This window comes from Oryctolagus cuniculus, chromosome 7, assembly GCF_051225735.1.
Source record: "Oryctolagus cuniculus isolate XC-2025 breed Fujian yellow rabbit chromosome 7, ASM5122573v1, whole genome shotgun sequence".
In the NCBI taxonomy this organism is placed as follows: Eukaryota; Metazoa; Chordata; class Mammalia; order Lagomorpha; family Leporidae; genus Oryctolagus; species Oryctolagus cuniculus.
Window position 1 is genome coordinate 133,207,862 of NC_142873.1, and position 14,927 is coordinate 133,222,788.

The 14,927-nt window shown below is 46.9% G+C and overlaps 1 protein-coding gene and 1 pseudogene across 2 annotated transcripts in view; one reads left to right on the forward strand and one right to left on the reverse strand.

Moving 5' to 3' along the window:
* The window catches only part of LOC100338575 (uncharacterized), a 50,738-nt gene that overhangs the window by 16,966 nt on the left and 18,845 nt on the right, over positions 1-14,927 (reverse strand). The gene's annotated exons all lie outside the window — the stretch shown is intronic.
* On the forward strand, positions 11,460-11,996 carry LOC127493679 (transcription factor SOX-15 pseudogene; annotated as a pseudogene).

Genomic DNA, 14,927 nt, shown 5'->3' on the forward strand with positions numbered 1-14,927 from the left:
CACACAGAAGACCAATTCTATACTAAGTAAAGAGTTCAACAATTTGCACACACACAAAAAAACTGTTCCAACAGTCGAGACAAGCGCTGTTCAAAGTCATTGCATCTTGAAGTTACTTTCACTTCTGTTTTCTTTTTGACAAACTTAATTAACTTTAAAGAAGCATCTAAGAATGATATATCATTTGTGAGCACTTGGACATAACTATAACTTATGAGACATAAGACTTCCATTTAGGAGGCCGGCGCCGCGGCTCACTAGGCTAATCCTCTGTGGCGCCAGCACCCCGGGTTCTAGTCCCGGTCGGGGCACCGGATTCTGTCCCGGTTTCTCCTCTTCCAGTCCAGCTCTCTGCTAGGAAAGCAGTAAAGGATGGCCCAATGCACCCGCATGGGAGACCTGGACAAAGCTCCTGGCTCCTGGCTTCAGATCGGTGCAGTGCGCTGGCCATAGCGGCCATTTGGGGGCTGAACCAAAGGAAGGAAGACCTTTCTCTCTGTCTCTCTTCTCACTAACTCTGCCTGTCAAAAAAAAAAAAAAAAAAGAGAGAGAGAGAGACTTCCATTTAATACATTAAAAGAAAATAAGTTCAGGAGCCAGGAGCCAGGTGCTTTTCCTGGTCTCCCATGGGGTGCAGGGCCCAAGCACCTGGGCCATCCTCCACTGCACTCCCGGGCCACAGCAGAGGGCTGGCCTGGAAGAGGGGCAACCGGGACAGAATCCGGCGCCCCGACCGGGACTAGAACCCGGTGTGCCGGCGCCGCTAGGCGGAGGATTAGCCTAGTGAGCCGCGGCGCCGGCCCAAAAGAAAATAAGTTCTTGAGAACAAGTTTTATCATTAATTAAGGAAGCACAAAGAAAATAAACAATGGTCGGACACTTAGGCATAACTAAAACTTATGGTACATAAGAATATCCTCCACTTAATACACTAAAATGAAATAAATCTTTAAGAACAAGTTTACTGTTAACTCTCAAAATACAACTCTTTGAGGACAGAGGTCCTGCATGGGAAATTAGTGCACAGTGACTCCTGTTGTTAATTTAATAATTAACACTTATGTATGACATCAGTGATCACCTAAGGCTCTTGACATGAGCTGCCTAGGCTATGGAAGCCTTTTGAATCCACAGACTTGATCAGAATTTAGACAAAGGCATAAGCAAAGTGGAAGTTCTCTCCTCCCTTCAGAGAAAAGTACCTCTTTCTTTGATGACCACTTCTTTCCACTGGGGCCTCACCTCACAGAGGTCCTTCATGTAGGACATTTTTTTTTTTTGCCACAGTGTCTTGGCTTTCCATGCCTGAAATGCTCTGTGGGCTTTTCAGCCAGACCAGAATGCCTTAAGGGCTGATAAATTACCTCTTCTTATAAGGTCACCCATCAGATTGGATTAGTGCATATCCTGATGCTTCATTTTAACCTGATCACCTCTTTGAAGGCCCTTTCTCGGAATACACACCCTGAAGTACAAGGGATTAGGGTTACAACCCAGGAACTTGAGGGCAACAGATCTGAACCTATAACAAGGCATCTAAGATATGGGAATTACTGGACCAAAAGCTAGAAAAGCCAGGATCCAGGGAGTTCCCTGAGGGCATTTACCTAGCTAGAAAATTACCACCTACCTTTTGTAGTTCAATGAAAGAAAAAAAAAACCCACAATGAATGAGGAGTGAAATATAAGACCTTCCTTACAATGACTGGTACCCCAGCAGGATGAATTCGAAGTGGAACAGCTTCAGAGGAATTTTCAGGTTGGATGCAAACTGCCTAACTCAAGAAGCAGACTGAAGGTTGTATCTGTGGTACCATCAGATACCGGCCAAAGCAAATAAAAACCCTCTTTGATGGAAAGTATTAAAATTGTAGTCCCCTAGGCTAATCCTCCGCCTTGCGGCGCCGGCACACCGGGTTCTAGTCCCGGTCGGGGTGCCGCATTCTGTCCCGGTTGCCCCTCTTCCAGGCCAGCTCTCTGCTGTGGCCAGGGAGTGCAGTGGAGGATGGCCCAGGTGCTTGGGCCCTGCACCCCATGGGAGACCAGGATAAGTACCTGGCTCCTGGCTCCTGCCATCGGATCAGCAGGGTACACCAGCCGCAGCGCGCTGGCCGCGGCGGCCATTGGAGGGTGAACCAACGGCAAAGGAAGACCTTTCTCTCTGTCTCTCTCTCTCTCACTGTCCACTCTGCCTGTCAAAAAAAAAAAAAAAATTGTAGTCCCTAAATTGTTTCTACATATATGTTTTCATAAATAATGCCAAGTACAGAATTTAAAACAACCAAGTACACAAGAAAATAAGACTTGCTCAGTGAAAGCCGACAGAAATACATACACCAGAAACACACCTGCAAAAAACAATTGATTTTGTAATTAGCAGACCCAAACTATAAAATAATTTATTTTCTTTTTTTAGAGAAATAAAAGATAACTTAGATAATTTTGGCAGCCTCCTGCGGTGGGGGAAGTAAGGCAGGAAGGTAGGAATAGGTGAGCTGGAATTTCTGCCAGCTCTATGTTGTAACTCTACTCCTTTATCTGTTAATATAGTATACCTACTTGCCCATGATGCATCTGTGTCTCATCCAGGACCAGGAAGGAGGAGACACCATGATGCCCACATGGAAATTAAATTCTACATGGAGGGGACATGAACCCCCAGAAAGCCTCACATATGATAAGCTCCACCCCATTTGTATATGTAGTATGTCACTCCCTGTCTCATAAAGAGACCCTCCTTTTGCTCCTTTTTTTTTTTTAAGAGTTATTTATTTATTTGAAAGTCAGAGTTACACAGAGAGTAAAGGGGAGAGAGAGAGAGAGAGAGAGAGAGAGAGAAAGAGAGGTCTTCTATCCGCTGGTTCACTCCCCAGATGGCCACAACAGCCAGAAATGCGCTGATCTGAAGCCAGGAGCCAGGACCTTCTGACCGGGACTCAAACCGGCACCCAAATGGGATGCCAGCACTGCAGGCGGTAGCTTTACTCACTACACCACAGCGCTGGCCCCTCCTTTTGCTCTTGATCATGCTTATGGATCCTTTTCTAGCTTCCTCCCCTACTCTGTCCTCATAGGCAGCTCTCTGGCCCCCTCATGATGGGTATCTCTCTGTATGGGGTGGCCCACACTCATGAATGAATGTATATTCAGTCTTGTTTAAAGCCCGCTTCACTTGTGCACTGTATTTATACCTCTGCTCGGAATTCTTATCTCTTTGGGAGTAAGAACCTTGAATAAAGATTAAGATACCTAGGCCCATAACACCCAGAAACTATAAAAAAAAAAAAAGTGATAGAGCGATAGAGCAGATGTAAAAAAGAACTAAATAGGAATTCCATGACTCAGAAATACAGTAACAAAATTAAAATTCAGTGGATGGATTATAACTGCATATTAGAAATAACTGAATACTGAATAAATGAAAATGAAAATGGGTCAGAAGAGATAATCTAGAAAGGAGCATTAAGAAAAAAGATTTAGGGGTGCAGGCATTGTGGCACAGTGGGTTAGGCTGCTGATTGCCACACTAGCATCCCATGTCGTAGAGCAGGTTTGAGTCCTGGTTACTCTGCTTCCAATCCAGCAACCTGCTAATATGCCTGAGAAAGCAACAACAAATGGTTCAAATACTTGAGTTCCTGCTAAGCATGTGGGAGACCCAGATGGAATTTCTGGCTCCTGGCCCAGCCTGGCCCAGTCCTGGCTGCTGTAACATTGGGGAAGTGAACCACAGGACAGAAAATCTTTCTCCCTCTCCGTGTCACTCTGCCTTTTAAGGTAAAAAAAAAAAAAAAAAAAAAAGGAAAAAAAAAAAAACAACAAAAGAAGCAAAAGAAGGAATGAAGGAAAGGAAGAAGGAAGGAAAGAAGAAGAAAAATGGGGACAGGCATTGCTACGGTGGTTAAGACACTGCTTGGATGCCTGCAGCCCAGATCAGAGTGCCTGCTTAAATCCCAGTCCAGCTGCCAATTGCATTTTTTTTTTTTTTTTGACAGGCAGAGTGGACAGTGAGAGAGAGAGACAGAGAAAAAGGTCTTCCATTAGCTGTTGGTTCACCCTCCAATGGCTGCCGCGGCCGGCACACTAAGGCTGGCTGATCCGAAGGCAGGAGCCAGGTGCTTCTCCTGGTCTCCCATGGGGTGCAGGGCCCAAGCACCTGGGCCATCCTCCACTGCACTCCCGGCCCACAGCAGAGAGCTGGCCTGGAAGAGGGGTAACTGGGACAGAATGCGGCACCCCGACCGGGACTAGAACCTGGGGTGTCGGCGCCGCAGGCAGAGGATTAGCCTATTGAGCTGTGGCGCCAGCTGCCAATTGCATTTTCCTGCTAATGTGCACACTGGGAGGCAGCAAATGATGGACCAAGTACTTGGGTCTCTGCTGTCCATGCTGGAGACCCAGATTGGGTTCCTGGCTCCTGGCTTTGACCTGGCCCAGTCACGGCTATTGCAGGCATTTGGGAGAGTAAAGCAGTTGATCAGGGTTGATATCTATTTTTCTCTCTCACTTCCTTTTACATAAAATGCAAATAAATAAAATAAATAAAAATTCTTTAAAAAGATGAACTATACAGATATCAGGACAAGAGATATAAGTATACAGTGAAAATGTCTAACAAATTGAAGAGGAGAGAAGCTAGGGCAGAAACAGTATTTAAAGAGATAACTGCTGAGTAACTATGAAAGCAACCAGATCACAGGTATAAAAAAACATATAGGGGTGGGTGCTGAGGCACAGTGGGTTAAGCAGCCACTTGAGATGCCCACATCCCATATTGGAGTACTTGGTTCAAATCCTAGCTATTCTGCTTCCAGTCCAACATCCAGCTCATGTGTATTCTAGGAGGCAACAGGTAATAGCTCAAGTACTTCAGTTCCTGCCACCCATATGGGAGACCTGGATAGAGTTCCAGGCTCCTGGCTTTAGCCTAGCCCATTCCTGACTGTTGTGGGCATTTGGGGAATGAACCAGCATATGAAAGATTCCGTCTCTCTCTGCCTTCCAAATTTGTTCTTTCTTAAAAGATGTATTTCTTTTTTTTTTTTTTAAATGTGAATGGCAGAGTGACAGAGAAAGGGAGTGTTGGGGGAGAGAGAGAGATCATCCATCTACTGATTCACTCCCCAAGTGTTTGCAACAGCCAGAGCTGGGCCAGGCTGAAGCCAGGAGCCAGGAGCTTCATCTGGCTCTCCACATTGCTTTTCCAGGTACATTAGCGGGGAGCTGTATCAGACACAGAGCAGCCAGGACTTGAACTGGTGCTCACGGGATGCTGGCATCGCAGGCAGCAACTTAACTCACTGCATCATGGTCATGGTGCTGGCCCCACTCTGCTTTTCAAATAAATAAATAAATATTTAAAAAAAAAAAGATAGCTCACTAGTGGGATAAATAAAAAAGAAATCCATACCTAGCTACATCACAGTAAAACTGCAAAATAATAAAGACAAAATCTTACAAGTGGCTGTGGTTGTTTTAAAATATGTCCACTGTTTCCTCCAGTAGGTGGATATTCACCTTAAAGGTGAGGGCAGACTTTCCTCTAAAGACTAGAATGTGGTGGGAGTGTTGGCATACACTTTGCAAAGCTAAGAGCTAAGTCATGAAAGACACTTCTATGCTGCAGACTCTTTGCTTGCTCTGGGGAAAGCCAGCCGAGTCACCAGCATCAGTCTGCTAGTCAAATGGGTGAGCCACCTTGGAAGCCTACACACAGCCCCAGTCATGCCTTCAGGTAACTTCAACCTTAGCTGACATCTTGACTGCTCACCAAGCCAGAACCTTCCATTTAATCGGCTTCTGAATTTTTGTCTCATGAAAACTTGAAAATTTAAAAATGTTTATTTTTTAAGCAATTAAGGTTCAGTGTTATTTAGTAAGCATCAGTCAGTGACCAATAAAATGGCAAGGCCAAACCAAAGCAAACATAACACAGGTAACATATTGACAGCCAACATAATTAGCAGTAATGGAAGCCAAAAGACAATGGAATGAAATTCTCAGATTTGTGAGAAAATAATTGACAACTCAGAATTCAATTCACAGTAAAAAGATGGGGGGTGTGGATTGCTTCAGGAATAAGGGTGAGGGGCCGGTGCTGTGGCTCATCGGGTTAAAGCCCTGGTCTACAGTGCCAGCATCCCATATGGGCTGTCCCACTTCTGACACAGCTTCCTGTTAATGTGCCTGGGAAAGCAGTGAAGTGTGGCTCAAGTGCTTGGGTTCCCACATGAGAGACCAAGAAGCTCCTGGCCTCTGGCTTCAGCCTGGCTCAGTCCTGACTGTTGCAGCCATTTGGGAAATGAACCAGCAGATAGAAGATTCTCTGTCTCTCCTTCTCTCTCTGTAACTCTGCCTTTCAAATAAATAATAAATAAATCTTTTTTTTTAATTTTTTTTTTTTTTTTTTTTTACTTTTTGACAGGCAGAGTGGACAGTGAGAGAGAGACAGAGAGAGAAAGGTTTTCCTTTTGCCGTTGGTTCACCCTCCAATGGCCGCCGCTGCAGCCGGCGCACCGCGCTGATCCGATGGCAGGAGCCAGGATCCAGGTGCTTTTCCTGGTCTCCCATGGGGTGCAGGGCCCAAGCACCTGGGCCATCCTCCACTGCACTCCCTGGCCATAGCAGAGAGCTGGCCTGGAAGAGGGGCAACCGGGACAGAATCCGGCGCCCCGACCGGGACTAGAACCCGGTGTGCTGGCGCCGCAAGGTGGAGGATTAGCCTATTGAGCCACGGCGCCGGCCCATAAATAAATCTTTACAAAAAATTAAAGGACTTAGCTATTTAGAAAAGAATAAAGGTGAAATATAGATAGTTTCAAACAACCAAAAACAGTCTGCCACCATCAGACTATATTACAGAGAATTCTTAAAATTGAACTTCGGGTAGAAAGAAAATGATTCCAGGCAAAAGGACAAAGATGCAAAATGGAAAGAAGAACAAAGAACACAGAAAATGTATATCTAGATTTGAATGAGCATAATGTGATATAGCACTAAAATCTTAATAATTTGTGAGGTTTTAAAACACAGAATTAAAATACCCAGGAACCACACCACATAGATTAGGAAGAAGGTGAAAGTTAAAGCATTCTGAGCACCTTGGAGAAGGGTAGAAATATTCACTAACACTGAATTGGGATCAGTATAAAATGCTTTTAGCTGGGAGACATATTATTGAATATGAAGATCTATTATAAAGTTATAGTAAAAAGAATGAGGTAGGTATTAGTGCAAGAATAGATAAACTGGGCAAAGAAAGGGAACAGAGTTCAGACACAAAGAACATTATTTATGCCACAGGTGGGGAAAGGAGGATCTTTTTAACAACAGTGCTGGTTCAACTGAATGTTCATATTTACTCATACTTTGTTCTTTTTTGGTCAAGCAGAGTTAGACAGTGAGAGAGAGAGAGAGACAGAGAGAAAGGTCTTCCTTCCCTTGGTTCACCCCCAAAATGGCTGCTACAGCCAGCGCGCTGTGCCCATCCGAAGCCAGGAGCCAGGTGCTTCCTCCTGGCTTCTTCTGTGACCCTTCTCGGGCCACAGGAGAGAACTGGACTGGAAGAGGAGCAACCAGGACAGAATCCGGCGCCCCAACCGGGACTAGAACCTGGGGTGTCGGTGCCGCAGGCGGAGGATTAGCCTAGTGAGCCACGGCGCTGGCCAGCTCATACTTTGTAACATACACAAAAATCAATCCACATGGATTGGTGATCTAGGTAAAACAATACAACATTTTAGAAGAAAGTATGGGGCTAGTGTTATGGTGTAGTAGGTAAAGTCACTGCATGCAATAGTAGTATTACACATGCATGCCAGTTCGTGTCCCGGCTACTCCACTTCCACCTAGCTCCCTGCTAATGAGTTTGGAAAAGCAGTGGAGGACAGCCCATGTTCCTGGGCCCCTGCGTGCACATGAGAGACCCAGATGAGGTTCCTGGATCCTGGCTTCAGCTGACCAGCCCTGGGGGTTGCAGCCATTTGGGGAGTGAACCAGTGGATGGAAAACCTCTCTCTCTCTCGCTCTCTTTCTCTCTCTCTTTCTTTCTCTGCATTTCAGATAAATAAATCTTAAAATAAAGAGGAAGAAAGTATAATGTTTTTATGAACTTGAAGTAGGCATAGATTTATTACATGGGATAAAAAGTGTTAAACATAAAGGGAAAAATTGGTAAATTAATCCAGGTTAGAGTTAAGAACCAGATTTTCCAGACACTGCTGTTGAGAGTATAAATTGGTACAACTATTTTGGGAAAGCATTTGGTGTTACCTACTAACGCTGAACATTATGACTCAGGCATCCCACTCCTGGCTAAGTTCCTAACAAAAATGCATATATATGTTCTCCAAAATAGGTGTACTAGAATGTTCATAGCAGAACTCCATGCCCACCGACAGTGAAATGGGTAAAGAAATATGGATATATTCATATGACTGAGGACAGTGAAAATAAACAAGTTACACAGAATATTGATGAATCTCACAAATATTAAGTGAAAGAACCCAGACACAAGAGTACACTTAGTGTGATTCCATTATATAAAGTAGAAAAATAAATGAAATTAACCTGTAGTGTTAATAGTTTGGAGGGTGGTAGTGATTGGAAGGAGGTTTGGGGAACTTTTTGAATGTTATCATTTCTGGTTTTTTTTTAAAGGATTTTATTTGTTTATTTGACAGGTAGAATTACAGACAGTGAGAGAGAGAGACAGAGAGAAAGGTCTTCCTTCGGTTGGTTCACCCCCCAAATGGCCGCAACGACTGGAGCTGCGCTGATCTGAAGCCAGGAGCCTGGTGCTTCCTCCTGGTCTCCCATGCGGGTGCAGGAGCCCAACCACTTGGGCCATCCTCCACTGGAGGAGGATTAACCAAGTGAGCCACGGTGCAGGCCCCCTGAACTTTTTTTTTTTTAAAGATTATTTGAAAGTCAAGTTAGAGAGAGAGAGAGACAGAACGAGAAAGAAACCTTCCATCAGCTGGTTCATTCCCCAAAGGGCTTCAATGGCAGAAGCTGGGCAGTTCCTGTCGCTCCCCCTCTTCGTGGAGGAACGACACCAAACCCTGCCTAGGCTTCATATCCGAGTCATGGCACCATTATGTCGCTCCCCCTCTTCATGGAGGAACGACACAGGACCCTGTGCTGTTCTTTTGTCTGCTCGGCCCTCCCCGGGTTTGCTGCTGGTTCTTCCCGGGTTGGCTACCGTCCCTTCCACCTCCGTGGAAGGGCGGTTCCCCCTGCCATGTTCCCCACTTCCGCAGGGGAGCGGCACACCGCCGGCCGGCTCTTCTCGGGGGCTGCACAGGTGTTCCTTCAGCTAGATGTTCCCCATAGATGTTCCTGGTGCATGCCGTCTCTCTCCTCCTTTATAGTCCTCCTCCGCCAATCCCAACTCGGCTGCCCACACGCCGAGTACGCTGCTCTCCAATCAGGAGCAAGTCCTACAGTTAATTGGTTGAACTGGAGGCAGCTGTGCGGAAGCTGTTTACTTCTCTCCCAGCGCCATATTGTGGGAGAGCAGATGCATAGAATAAGTCTTAATTCGAGTAACTTAGTCTAGTCCGGATTGCTCCCCACAGTTCCGAAGCCAGGAGCCAGGAACTTCATCTAGGTCTCCCACATAGGTGCAAGGACCCAACTACTTGGGCCATTTCCTGCTGCTATCCCAGGCTCATTAGCAGGGAGCTGCATTGGAAGTGGAGCAACCAGGACTCTAACCAGAGCCTATATGGGATGCCAGCACTGCAGGCGGCAGTTTTATCTGCTGTGCCACAGTACTGGCCCCTTAGCTATGAACTCTTGGGCACGATATTTATCCTCTCAGATCTTCAGTGTCTTCATTTACAATAGAGGGGTCGGAGGAATAATAGTACCCATTTCACAGACATGGTTTAGTTCTAAATAAAGTCACACATTTTATGGAGTTGAGAAGGATGACATACAAGGTGCTCTCGGATAATGGACTAGAAATTTGGGAAAGAGAATGTTTAAACTTTACATTGTACTAGATGTAGAAACACAAACTCAAAATTTAGAAAATAACCTTGTCAGTGGTGGATGTTCACCAAAGTCACAAAAATAAATGACATATGGAGTGATGAGTTAAATACCAAAAATGTAAAAATGGAACAGCACACTCTTAGAAGTAACTCATGAAGAAAATGTAGATGAATATATATTTAAGGAAAGTTTTTTCTAGGTGAATCCCAGACACTGGGTATTAATTGTCCATTTTATGAACATGGAAACTGAGTCTCTTTTCTGCCCTCCTGCTTGGGGACCCAAGTCCTCTGGCTCCTCTGACTGCCTGTTTTTCTGTTTCCTCCCTTATTTTAATGGAGCAATCCTCCTGTAGCTTCCTATGAAACGGTGCATGGGAGATGACTGTTGGCACCTAGAGCATCTAAAGATTATTAATTTTGCCCTTATCCTTGATTTGGTAGATGGTGGGGCATAGAATTCTAGGCTGAAAGTCATTTTTCTCAAAATCCTGAAGACATTGCTGGATTACTGCTGTGAGGAGTCTAAGGGTTTTTGATGGCCAAACTTGCCCCAGAAGCCTTTAGGTTGCTGCCTGGGTGTTCTTACTTGCTTAACTTCTGTGTGTCTCTATCTCTTTTTCTCTTCCCTCCTTCCTTGCTTCCTTCCTTCCTTTGAAAGTCAGAGTTACAGAGAGAGGGAGAGGGAGAGAGGGAGAGAGACGGAGAGACGGAGAGATCTTCCATCTGCTGGTTCACTTCCCTAGATGACCTCAACAGCCAGGACTGAGCCAGGCTGATGCCAAGAGCTGGGAGCTGGATAGGAGCGCCTGAGCACTCGGGCCATCTTCTGCTGCTTTTCTCGGCCATTAGCTGGCAACTGGATGGGAAGCTGGAGCAGGAGCCCGAATCATTGCAGGCGGCAGCTTAACCTGCTATTCCACAATGCTGGCCCCATGTCTCCCTATCTTTAGCTTTGAAGGAATAACACTACACACTTCAGAGGATTATTTTGAGAATGAAATGAATTACCGTGTTTAAAGTACTCAGAACAGAGCCACAGACACTGAGCCGGGGTGGGAGAGGCCAGCAGTACCACGGCGCCCAGCAGCGGGCGGGAACACCAGGGACCCACAGAGCAGCGTTACCGCCTTCACAGAAGGTTCATCAGTCGGGTCCCGGCAGTGGGTATGGGAAGAGGGACAGGGCTGGGGGACCTCAAGGCAAGAAGCAAAGGGGAATACCGCTCCAGCCTTCGGGTACCAGCCAGTGGATCCTGCATTTGACTCTCCAAAGTATGCCGGATTGGTTGGGAGGAGACTCCACTTGGAGAACTCTGGACTTGAGGGTGAGCTACACTTTTCAAGGACCCAAGTTTCGTTCTCTGCGACGACTCAGCCTGCCTGGAGAGACATTTCAGGGTCACTGCTTCACTAGAGGGGACAGCCTTTAGGATGCCCACTTGAAGCTCCCCCCCTACTCATGGTGCTACCTGGCTCCTCGCAGACCCTGGTCTGGAGCCTGGAGCCTCTCGCTCCCACAGCGGCTACTCCTCATCTTCGGGATCCCAGGAGCCAGAGAGAGCTGCAAACCGGTGGTCTCCGGGGCGAGGGGCGGGCAGAGGAGGCTCTCCCAGGAGAAGGTGAAGTGGCCCTCGAGCTTGTTCAGGGTATGGAGCTCCGCTCAGCGCCGCCAGATGGCGCAGCAGAACCCAAAGATGCACGACTCTGAGATGTCCCCAGCGCCTGGGCACGCAGTGGAAGCTGCTGGGTGAGGCTGAGAAGCCGCCCTTCGTGCAGGAGGCCAAGCGGCTCCGTGCCAGGCACCTGCGCAAGCACCCCGATTACAAGTAACTCAGGCGCCAGACCTGCTAACGCCAGCCCGGGAAACGGTGGCCTGCTCTGGGGGCCGGTGTACGCAGTCAATCAAGGCAGCAGAGGCTTTGGGTACCAGCCCCACACCAACTCGACAACCTACCTGCTTGGCAACTATAATAGCTCTTCCCTCTATAAATCTTAGGCACCCCTAAGAGCCACACACACCCGTACAAGCTGCACCTCCTCTCCAGTGTTGGGCCACAGCTCAGAGGCAGCCTGTAGCCAGCCCTTTCGCAACACACTTACCGTCTTCATAGGATAAAACACAGTTTTGTACGATCAAAAATAAAGTACTTAGAACAGTCCTAGCACATTCTAAGGGCACAATGCATGTTAGCTGTTGATATTTCCTTTGCTGAGCACACAAAGGACCCTTTAAAAAAATTATTGGGGCTGATGCTGTAGCACAGTGGGTTAAAGCCCCGGCCTGTAACGCTGGCATCCCATATGGGCGCCAATTTGAGTCCAGGCTGCTCTACTTCTGATCCAGCTCCCTGCTTATGGCCTGGGAAAGCAGCAGAGAATGGCCCAAGTCCTTGGGCCCTTGCACCCACGTAGGAGACCCAGAGTAGGTTCCTGGCTCCTAGCTTTGGATTGGCTCAGCTCCGGCCATTGTGACCATTTGGGAAGTGAACCAGCGGATGGAAAGATCTCTCTCTGTTTCTACCTCTCTCTCTCTGTGTAACTCTTCCAAATAAATAAAATAAATATTTTTTTAAAACGAATTTTTTGGAGCTGCCATTGTGGTGTACTGGTTTAAGCCACTGCCTGCAATGCTGGCATCCCAGTATGGATGCTGGTTGGAAAACTGGCTGCTCCACTTCCAAATCCAGCTCCCTGATGATGTGCCTGGGAAAGACTGCTACACCCATGTGGGAGCCTGGGTGAAGCTCCTGGCTCCCAGCTTCAGCCTAGTCCAGCACTGGCCATTGTAGCCATTTATTTATTTATTTGAAAGGCACTACTAACAGAAGAAGAGACACAGATAGAGAATCTTCCATCCGCTGGTCCACTCCCCAAATGACCACAACAGCCAAAGCTGGGCCAGGCCAAAGCCAAGAACTCCATCCAGGTCTCCCTTCTAGGTGGCAGGACCCCAGGTGTTTGGGCCATCTTCTGCTGCTTTCCCAGAAACATTAGCAGGGAGCTGGATCAGAAATGGAGCAGCCAGAACGGTAACCAGCACTCATACGGGATGCAGGCGTTGCAGGCAGCTTAACCAGCTGGGGTACAACACAAGCCCGAGAGAGGGCCCTTTTACTCTGAAGATTTGTGTCCTTCAATTCTGCAAATTTGTCCTGTGCATGCATTTATTTCCTACCTTTCATTTCTTCTCTTTCTGGAGTTTGAATCCTTGGTCTTTGTGTGCAGGATGTTTGGATAACTGACCTTGATTTTGCAACAAAGTGTCCCCAAAAGATCTTTTTCTTTGGGAAGATCTAGTTTCTCCAGGGGAGAATCCTCCAGCCCCCGCTGGGAGGGGCTGGGAGACCACCGAAAGGAGGCTGAGGACCCCAGGGCTCAGTGTGCAGCCTTACCTTAACATCCGCTTTCCCTGCTTTCTCCTACTCTCTGCTCGACTGTGTCCCCAACTCCAGCGTAGGTGCTTCCTGCAGATAAACCTCAAGTCTCCTCCAGAATGAGGAAAAGACAATAGGATGAAAAGAGGCATGAGAGGCAGAACTTGTGCCATATGGGGACTCAGGAGCCTAATCTCATGGAGCCCCATCCCCAGCCCCTTGTCCTCCATGAGGTCCAGTGCATGCAAGGCCTTAGCCTTCCTGGGAGCCTCCTTTTGCTGGAGGACTTTTTAATTTTTTTAGACTTATTTTATTTATTTGAAAGACAGAGTAAGAGAGAGAGGTAGAGACAGTGGTCTTTCATCCACTGGTTCACTCCCCAAATGGCCTCAATGGCTAGAGCTGAGCTGATCCAATGCTAGGGATCAGGAGTTTCTTCCCCAACATGGGTGCGGGGTCCCAAGGCCTTGGGCCATCCTCCACTGCTTTCCCTGGTGCATTAGAAGGGACGCTCAAATGGGATGCCGGCACTACAAGCCAGGGCTTTAACCCACTGCGCCACAGTGCTGGCTCTGCTGGAGGACTTTTCTGCGGGCTAAATCACCACTCTGTTTGGTCACTACCCCAAAATCGCTGAGATCTCGTGTCTACTGCTATATTCTCTCTCACTACCTGCCCCCAACTCACATATTTTGCTTATCTACTCAGGCTCACAAAACAGAGATAAATTTGCGTGGCTTCTCAACTATATTTAGTTGCATTTTTTTGCAAATTAACTAAAAAATACCCTTCTATCTTACAGTATGTCAATTTTAGAGAACTGGAAATTTTGGTTCCCTTGCAAAAAGTTTCTCACCTATAAAACCTAGGTAGGAAAGTAAAGGGATTGCACTTGTCTGTTGTCACGAGGTAGCCATGGTTCAATCCCATTCAAATCAAAACAATTCAATGAACATTTACGGAGCACTGTTCTAGGCACTTGTGATTGCTCTCTCTGAACAAAGATGCCTACCTTCATGGAATTTACATTCTAGCAGGGGGAAACAATACTGAACAATAAACATGATACATACATAAAGTACCTAATGAGTTTCAAGACGATGTGCTATATGGGAAAAAAAAAAAAAAAAGCACAGGCTAAGAGGAGTGAAGAGGAGTGCTGGAGTTCAGGGGATGAAGGGTTACAATAATGACTTTATTTTAACATATTTAATTACAGAGATAAAATAGCTGGGGGAGGGGGTGGGCCCCAGCCTAGCCCCACCCTGGAGCTCAGGTGGGGGTGCAGGTGAGGCCTCCCTGATGACCCTGGCTGGGGTCTTCCTATGATAGGGCCCTATTGCTTTAGTGGGGAGGAGCCATGCAAACGAGGGGGGCTGTGTTCAGTTGCATGGCCAGGTTGGGTATCAGAGATGTGCAGATGACAGGTAAGGGCACAGACTATAAGGAACAGGCAGCACAGTGGCCAGCACAAAGCGGGAATAAGCCTGGACTTGAGGACAGAGCTCTGGGCTATCGATGCAAAGGTGACAGCTGTTAACAGGGGTAGTATT